This window comes from Lolium perenne, chromosome 4, assembly GCF_019359855.2.
Source record: "Lolium perenne isolate Kyuss_39 chromosome 4, Kyuss_2.0, whole genome shotgun sequence".
Lineage (NCBI taxonomy): Eukaryota > Viridiplantae > Streptophyta > Magnoliopsida > Poales > Poaceae > Lolium > Lolium perenne.
This window is the reverse complement of record NC_067247.2, coordinates 90,906,858-90,915,918: the sequence shown is the minus strand read 5'-3', so window position 1 is coordinate 90,915,918 and position 9,061 is coordinate 90,906,858.

Sequence of the window (9,061 nt, the reverse complement as noted above, 5' to 3'; positions counted from 1 at the left end):
GTGCGCTTTCCTTATGTTTTCGGCGTGTTCGTTTTTGCCTTGACTCTGTTACTTTGTACGTAGTGGTCCGGGAATCCGAGAAAGTTAATGTGTTTCCAATCGCACGTACGTAAGGATCAAATAATTAAGAAGTAGATAATAAAATGAAAGAAGATCAAAGGTGACTAAAAAGTAGCAAATTATATTTTTTAAACACATGTTTCGCTTCAACAGGCGCTGCCGTGCAGCCTATCTTTGCCGTGTGTCCCCGCACCGGCAAAGATTTTCTTCGCCGTGCGCACGGAGGAAAACGCACGGCAAAGATCTTGGCCACGGCAAAGACAGACACGAGCGCACGGTAAAGATACGATTCACGGCAACGACGGAAGAGAGCGCACGCCAAAGAAAGTTGCACGGCAATGGACCAACACAGTCCACGACAATGATTTGATGCACGGCGAAGCACAAAAGGCATCGTCGTGCACGCCTTTTTACCTAGTGTTTTTAACAAACGCACGATTAAGCAAGCCTTTGCCTAGTGTTTTTAACAAACGCATGGCAAAGAAGCCTTTCCCTAGTGTAAGCGCACAGCAAAGATGTAAAAACTGCATTTCTTCTCAACTCAAAAGGCGTTGCGTGATATAGTTATCAACAAACAAACACTTAGCCCAGTGACAAGGTTGCATGCTTTCCCTACTTTGCATCCTAGGTTTGAATCCCATACTGGCCAGTTTGGGGCCTTTTTAAAGATAAAACATGTTTGACACACGGTAAAGAAGCGACCTTTGTCATGCGGCGTCGCACGGTTGCCGTGCAACGCTGGCGAGTCGTATGTCAAAGAAGCCTTTACCGTCAATTGCATTGTCGTGCGGCATCGTACGGCAAAGCCTTTTCCATGCATATAGGGCCCTTTACCGTACAAATAGTTGCACGGTAAAGCCTTGTTTTCCCGTAGTGTTTGTAAATAGGAGGTTTTATAGTACATCATCGTACTACATATTTTATGATGTAGCACTCATATAATTTGGTCCAGATTTAGCTCCAATGAAAACAATGTAATTTGCAATTAACCCTAACTAATGTAACTCATTCATATAATCATGGCCATAAGAGCGTGTACAATAGGGAGTATTTAGACGATGCATAACAAAATAAATAAGTTTTATCTAAAACCAATGCTTTTATTTTTTGAAAAACACAGTACAAACACAGATGCTCACATACACGCGCATACACTTAGCACTATGAACACACACGCACATCCTACCCGTATGAGCACCTCAATATGTCGCCTTTATGAGACACACAGATATCAAACCTGGGACTTAAACGCTGGTGAGCTCACTAGTAGAGAAACCCCCCTTTTGTACCGGTTTGAAAGGGCATTTAGTACCGGTTTTGGAACCGGTACTAAAGATCCGGCACTAAAGGCCTCCATCCTTTAGTACCGGTTCCTTACGAACCGGTTCTAAAGGTGTCCGCGGGGCTGGAGATCTTTTTTTTATTTTTTTTTCACAAAAAGGCTATTTCATTTAATTTTTTTTATCCATTTTTTTCTAATTATTTTTCACTCCCTTTTTTTCATAATTTCTAATATTTCCGTTAGTCTCTAACTACACTTAATCTCTAGTCAATTACTTACCCTTGGTCAAACTTCCCGGTCGGTCACCCATCCTCACACTACTCCAACACTAGCACGCTTAACTTCCGGGTTCCTTTCCGTCCCACTTCCAAGTGCTTCGCACGCATGTTGTTGATAGTAGTATCATATCAATCCTATTAACATGTTGGTCAATGTGACACTTCTTTATTATTTGTATTGCAAATAATTTCTTTAATAAACAAAAGTAATGATGTAATAATAATGTTGAATAAATAAATAAAATTAACTTTTTAATTTGTATTATTTTTATATATTTTTTAAACTTTTAATATTTTTTTGCCAAACTTTAAACCTGAAAATTTGAAAATCTTATAATTTGATAAAAGTAATAGTTATTCTGGGAATCAAAAAATCTTATAATTATTAATTTTAATTTTTAAAAAATAAAAAATATATAAAATTCTAAAGTTTTGGAAAAAACCTAAAATCTTCCTACTTTCATATTTTGATTTGGAATTTTGAGAATCTAAAATTTGGCTAACCGGGTAAATCCCGGTGAATTCGGATGTAACTTTTTCCCACGATGATTTTGATATATTATACGTTTTTTTTCGACGTCGTACGCAAAAGTTCTTGCGGTTTTACCATTTTCCAAAACTTTTTTGCAAAAAAAGTGAAAATTCAAATTTGTTAATTTTCCCCAATACTAGGTTGCATAACATACAAGAATCTGAAAACATTTTATTTTTTTGAATTTTCTATCATTTTCATTTGTATTTTACAAAGCAAAAAAAGGCGATCCGGGGGGGGGTGGGTGGAGGTGCGTGGGGAGCAGGAAAAACCTTTAGTACCGGTTCGTGACACGAACCGGTACTAAAGGGTACCTTTAGTACCGGTTCCTGTCACGAACCAGTATTAAAGGTCTGTGCAGTGCAACCGGTACTAATGCACCCTTTAGTACCGGTTCGTAAGGAAACCGGTACTAAAGGGTTGGACGAAAGACCTCTTTTTCTACTAGTGGCTGGGATACAACCACCCTCCTAACCGCCCAACCTCTGGTAAGCATATGCCTAACTAGACATATCTCCTATACAGAGCATCAGTGCTAACAAAAAGTTGGCTTGTTTTTATAAGAACCTTCAACCTTGCATTATACATGGTTTAAGATTAAACCGACAAAAACAAGTCGCAAAAATCTTCTCATCAACGCGCAGTGTCTTCCTCGTGTTCTTGTGTGGGTGTGTGCAAAATGGATAGAGCTATTTCCACTAGCATAAAAAATGCACCGAGTACAGTTCCCGTCAGAGAGGGGAGCAGTGACATTAAAGCACTGGACTCTGGAGTGCTAGGAGGAGTATAGCTAGGATGTAAAAAAAAAAAGTGCTATCAATAACATTGAATATTCGAAGCCGTGATTGCTAGCGAGGGTATAGTGTATGCATCCTTCTTATATATATGCTCCATGTATTTGGCTTCTTCTCCTATTCTCTTTCTTCACCAACTAATTCTTACAAACCTAAGAGCACACTGCCAAGCGAAAAGCAGAAATGAGCTGATAGGGCTGGGATGCATAGGGATGTCTTCTACCTCATGTTCACTTAGGAGCATGTCAAAAGAGACTTAGGGCGAGCCAACGATCTTGCACAACACCAGGTCAAGTCACCACTGCTGCGCATGAGGCCAGCAAGATTCAGCAAAACTAGATTTAGATGTGCGCCTTGGCGCACGACCCCGTTAATTTAGCTTAATTAGCCGATTATATCCAAAAGGTAAAGAAAATTAGTTGTTACCAAATGGATGATCACAGCGTCAAGACCCAAGTTTGAACTGAGATTTAGAGGTGTGCATGCACCCGTGGCTCTCGCATGTGTTTATATTTTGTATAATAACACTATTAAAAAATAAGTGTGGACCTTGGCCTTTTGTAGAAACAACAAAGAAAACTTCTTAAACAGGGGTGATAACACATGGTGTGTCATATAAGATATAAAATAGCCGAGTCAAGTGGCCTATAAGCAACCCTACTGGTACTTAAGGAGTGCACAACGATATTTAGGGAGATGATCTTGATTCTAAGTTTAGCAATAGCTCATCCTCATTCTCAATCGGCTCAAGACAACAACTCCGAGCCACAGGGTCAATGAGGAAATAGAAGAAGATGTAGGCCAAAGATGTTCAATCTTTTTTCTAAATCCTGCTCGCTGCACAAAAAAATATTGAAAATAGAAGTGCTCAATACAAACAACCAAAGGAAATATATAAATCCAACAACAACATAACTGAGCAAAACCACTTTGGAACAAACTTGCCAAAAAATGTAAATAGTAGGAAAACAAGTGAAACTCAGCAAAATTTCCACATAACTCGAGAGCAGCCACTGTTAGAACTATAATCGATCTAGAGGTATAATAGATGCAATAAAAGATAAATAGTACTCCGTAGGATAGTATAGCAGGCACAAAAGCACCACAAATCAATGGAAGTATAACATTTCAGGATACATTCTGAATATCGCAGTTGGTCCTAAATAACTAAATAAAGTTAACTTAAACCATCAATCTAAGAAAGCCTTTAATACTTGTAGCATGGTTTCAAAGCTTTTCAAATGACGGTGTTTCCTTCAGCCTTTATGACATGTGAGAACTTGACTACATTAAAAAACTGAGTAAATAACAAAGTACAAAGAACCTGAGTGTGTTGGCTCGGTCACCTCATTGACACGATAAAGTACAAAATCAAATGGTAGAAAGTTTGCTCATCGTATTGTCTTTCAGCTAACTGAAGTGAAATGGTACTAAAAAAACAAACAAAAAACAGGTACACCTATTTTATTCCAGCGGATATATGACTTCATTTCACATTATTCATGTAGCACATCAGACCTTTTAGTGAGGCAAGAGGTTTCATTCAAGGAACTTACTAAATCTGAACCACATACTCCAATTTTCGTAGACATATCTGTGGATATTCACACGTTGGTAAAGTCCATTTTTACAAAGGAGGGTGGCAAATCAGGGGTTACAATATAATCAAAGAAATGGCAGTTGGCCAAACTTAATAAGATGCAGATGTAAATTAGTTTCAGTTACAAAGAAGTACAAACCTAAATCAACCTACTACTCAAGCTACACAGCAACAGTTCTAAGATTAAAGATACATACTGTACTTTTCAGAGATCAGCATGCATCTTTGTTAGAATCAGAAAATACATGTATATGCTGGACAATAGTGTTCCAGGGAAAATAGATAAATTCTTACTGAATTATGCTTATGCAGCTAGCCATGAATCTCTATACAACCTTTATTGAAAATATAGAAGGGTCTATAAATTGACGAATAACACCATTATGAACCAACTTCCGATGTCATTGCCAGGATATAAAATAGGAAATCATAAGAACATCACTTATGCTTCCTAAAAATACAAAAAGCATTTAGCAGCAGAAGGGTGACATTAATTATCTACTACCAACAACTTTGATATCTAAAAAATAAGCTGGTATGAGTTTCGCAAGAAAGGGACAAAGAGCAACCAACAATTTCCATGAGTAGAAGGGAAGCAATAATCTTTGACCCTAGAAACACATACTTTCTTGCAAAATTGTTGACACTGCAGAGAACCAAGGGTCAGGATAGTGTCCAGAACGGCTTCTTGTCTTCTTTGGTACATACAACCTGGTGTAGGATGACGTTGCATAGAAAACAAAAATTTTCCTACCGTGAACACGCAATCCAAGCCAAGATGCAATCTAGAAGACGGTAGCAACGAGGGGGTATCGAGTCTCACCCTTGAAGAGATTCCAAAGCCTACAAGATGAGGCTCTTGTTGCTGCGGTAGACGATCACTTGCCGCTTGCAAAAGCGCGTAGAAGATCTTGATCACGATCGGTTCCGGTGCCACGAACGGGCAGCACCTCCGTACTCGGTCACACGTTCGGTTGTTGATGAAGACGACGTCCACCTCCCCGTTCCAGCGGGCAGCGGAAGTAGTAGCTCCTCTTGAATCCGACAGCACGACGGCGTGGTGTCGGTGGCGGTGTAGAAGTCCGGCGGAGCTTCGCTAAGCTACGCGGGAAATATGAAGTGGAGGAGCAAAGCTAGGGTTTGGGAGGGGGTGGCCGGCCACTCAAGGGGGGCGGCCAAGCTATGGTCTTGGGGTGGCCGGCCCCCTCCCTTGGCCCCTCATTATATAGGTGGATCCCAAGTGTTGGTGTCCAAGTCTTCGAATAAGACCCGAAACCAAAACCTTCCATAGGAGGGGGCAAACCTAGCCCAACTAGGACTCCCACCCAAAGGTGGGATTCCCACCTCCCATGTGGGGGGTGGCCGGCCCCCTATGGTGGAGTCCACTTGGGACTCCACCCCCACTAGGGCTGGCCGGCCATGGAGGTGGAGTCCCTTGTGGACTCCACCTTCCTTGGTGGTTTCTTCCGGACTTTTCTAGAACCTTCTAGAACCTTCCATAGAACCTTCCGCGACATTTTATTTCACATAAAATGACATCCTATATATGAATCTTATTCTCCGGACCATTCCGGAACTCCTCGTGATGTCCGGGATCTCATCCGGGACTCCGAACAAATATTCGAACTCCATTCCATAATTCAAGAACTACCATTTCAACATCCAACTTTAAGTGTGTCACCCTACGGTTCGAGAACTATGCGGACATGGTTGAGTATTCACTCCGACCAATAACCAATAGCGGGATCTGGAGATCCATAATGGCTCCCACATATTCAACGATGACTTTAGTGATCGAATGAACCATACACATATATTACCAATTCCCTTTGTCTCGCGATATTTTACTTGTCCGAGGTTTGATCTTCGGTATCACTCTATACCTTGTTCAACCTCGTCTCCTGACAAGTACTCTTTACTCGTACCGTGGTATGTGGTCTCTTATGAACTCATTCATATGCTTGCAAGACATTAGACGACATTCCACCGAGAGGGCCCAGAGTATATCTATCCGTCATCGGGATGGACAAATCCCACTGTTGATCCATATGCCTCAACTCATACTTTCCGGATACTTAATCCCACCTTTATAATCACCCATTTACGCAGTGGTGTTTGATGTAATCAAAGTACCTTTCCGGTATAAGTGATTTACATGATCTCATGGTCATAAGGACTAGGTAACTATGTATCGAAAGCTTATAGCAAATAACTTAATGACGAGATCTTATGCTACGCTTAATTGGGTGTGTCCATTACATCATTCATATAATGATATAACCTTGTTATTAATAACATCCAATGTTTCATGATTATGAAACTAATCATCCATTAATCAACAAGCTAGTTTAAGAGGCATACTAGGGACTTCTTTGTTGTCTACATATCACACATGTACTAATGTTTCGGTTAATACAATTATAGCATGATATATAAACATTTATCATAAACATAAAGATATAAATAATAACCACTTTATTACTGCCTCTAGGGCATATCTCCTTCAGTCTCCCACTTGCACTAGAGTCAATAATCTAGTTTACATTTGTAAAGATATAACACCTTGGCCTTATGGTGCTTTATCATGTATTGCTCACGGGAGAGGTTTTTAGTCAACGGATCTGACACGCTCAGAAACGTATGTATTTTGTAATTCTTTTGCGTCTCAACGCATCACTCATTTCCAAATGAGTTGGCATTAAATATGTTTGATCTTATGGTGGAACCTTAATTCCGCGGTCTGAAATAAGTCACTAATATTGTCACATACAATATAGCTTCAAAGTTCTGACACTATCGGAACTACACCAAGTTCTCAAAGAACTTCTTGATTCAACATCCTCAGTCATTTGTCAAAACAAATGACATACTCTGCCTTCGTTTTGTAGAATCCATCACAATATTTAGAACTCTTCTAAATCTAACATAGACAACTTTTAGTTCATTGTGCTACCTTTAAAACAACACTTAGTCTAATTTGAGATTGAAATTCTATTTTGATATGTGACAAAATAAATATCGGTGTAACACCTTACAGCGATTTGTTTGTCATTTCTTCATACAAAAATATATATATGTATATCCTTAGTTCTTCTAAAGTACTCAAGGATATCTTTACTGTCGTCCTATGATCATCTTATGAATCATTCCGGTATATGCTTCATAACATTTTAGAGCACAAGATATCTGATTTTGTACATTTTATTTGTGATCTAAAATCACTCATGTATTTTTACTCATCGAGTGTCAGATACACTCAAGTCTTGTTAAACCTTCACATGATAAGAACATTTTCTTAATATTTCTATATTGAACTATTTCAATATCCATTCTATGTACTTTGACTTAAACTTATTATGTGTTTCAATCTATCTTCATAGATCTTGACACTAAATATGTTTTAGTCCATATCCTTTCATTGAAGTTAATTTTCAATGAAACCTTTTAATCAAGTATGTAATTACATTATTTATAACCAACTATATGTCTTCTACATAAGTATTATAAATATGTCTCAGCGCTCCCACTTAATTTCTTGCAAATGCAAGCCTCTTCATCGTCTCGATGAAATCAAAAACTCTTTGACTATTTCATCCAGTGAAGATTCAAACTCCGCGATACTTACTTCATCCAATTGAAGTTCGTATACCTATCTAGTATTTCACGGACCAGCAAAACTCTTGGTTTGTATCTAGTATACACCTTTAATATACACTACATTAAGTAGTGTATTTTGCCATCCTACTAACATATCTCATAAAAGAAATATGTAGTGATTACTAGAATAATCCACATAGACTATAAGCATTGCTACGGAAGATCTAATCTTATCGTAGTCAACTCTTTGAACTTTGTCGTAAACAACTTTTCAATAAGTTGAGCTTCTTCAAGGATATTTCATCCAAGTCCATCAATTTCATAGATCCATTTACTTTCAAAAAGTATTCATCTATCTTGGATTTTATGGCGTATAGCCATTTTAACGAAGTCAGGGCCCATCATAACTTCTTTGTTTGTAGTTGGTTTATCATTGTTCAAAATCAATCCTTTGTTCACAAATCATTTATTTGATCACAAAGTAAACCATACCTACAAGATTCAATATGTACTTCGATCTCCATGGCTAAAATACTTTGTAGTCATGGGAGCCATGATCGTTATGGCCGCTTCCGAAACCAATTCCGATGCTGCGCTACTCTGATCATTATGCTCAGGTTCATAAACCTTATCAAATTATATTGTCCTCCCACTCAAATACTTCACTAGAAACAATTTCTCGGAAATAAGAAACATTGACAAACACTTTTGTCTTTGTCTTGTGGGAAGAATTCCCAATTAAATCTCTGGGATAACCAACAAAGACATTCATCCGATTTTGGTTGTAAACTCTTAGACCAAAATTTAAAGAAAAGACTATTAGGGTTTATACCCATACCATAACTTGTATGGTGTCATTTCAACGGATCATGATGATGCTCTATTTAGTGTAAAAGCGGTAGTCACTAAAGCATAATC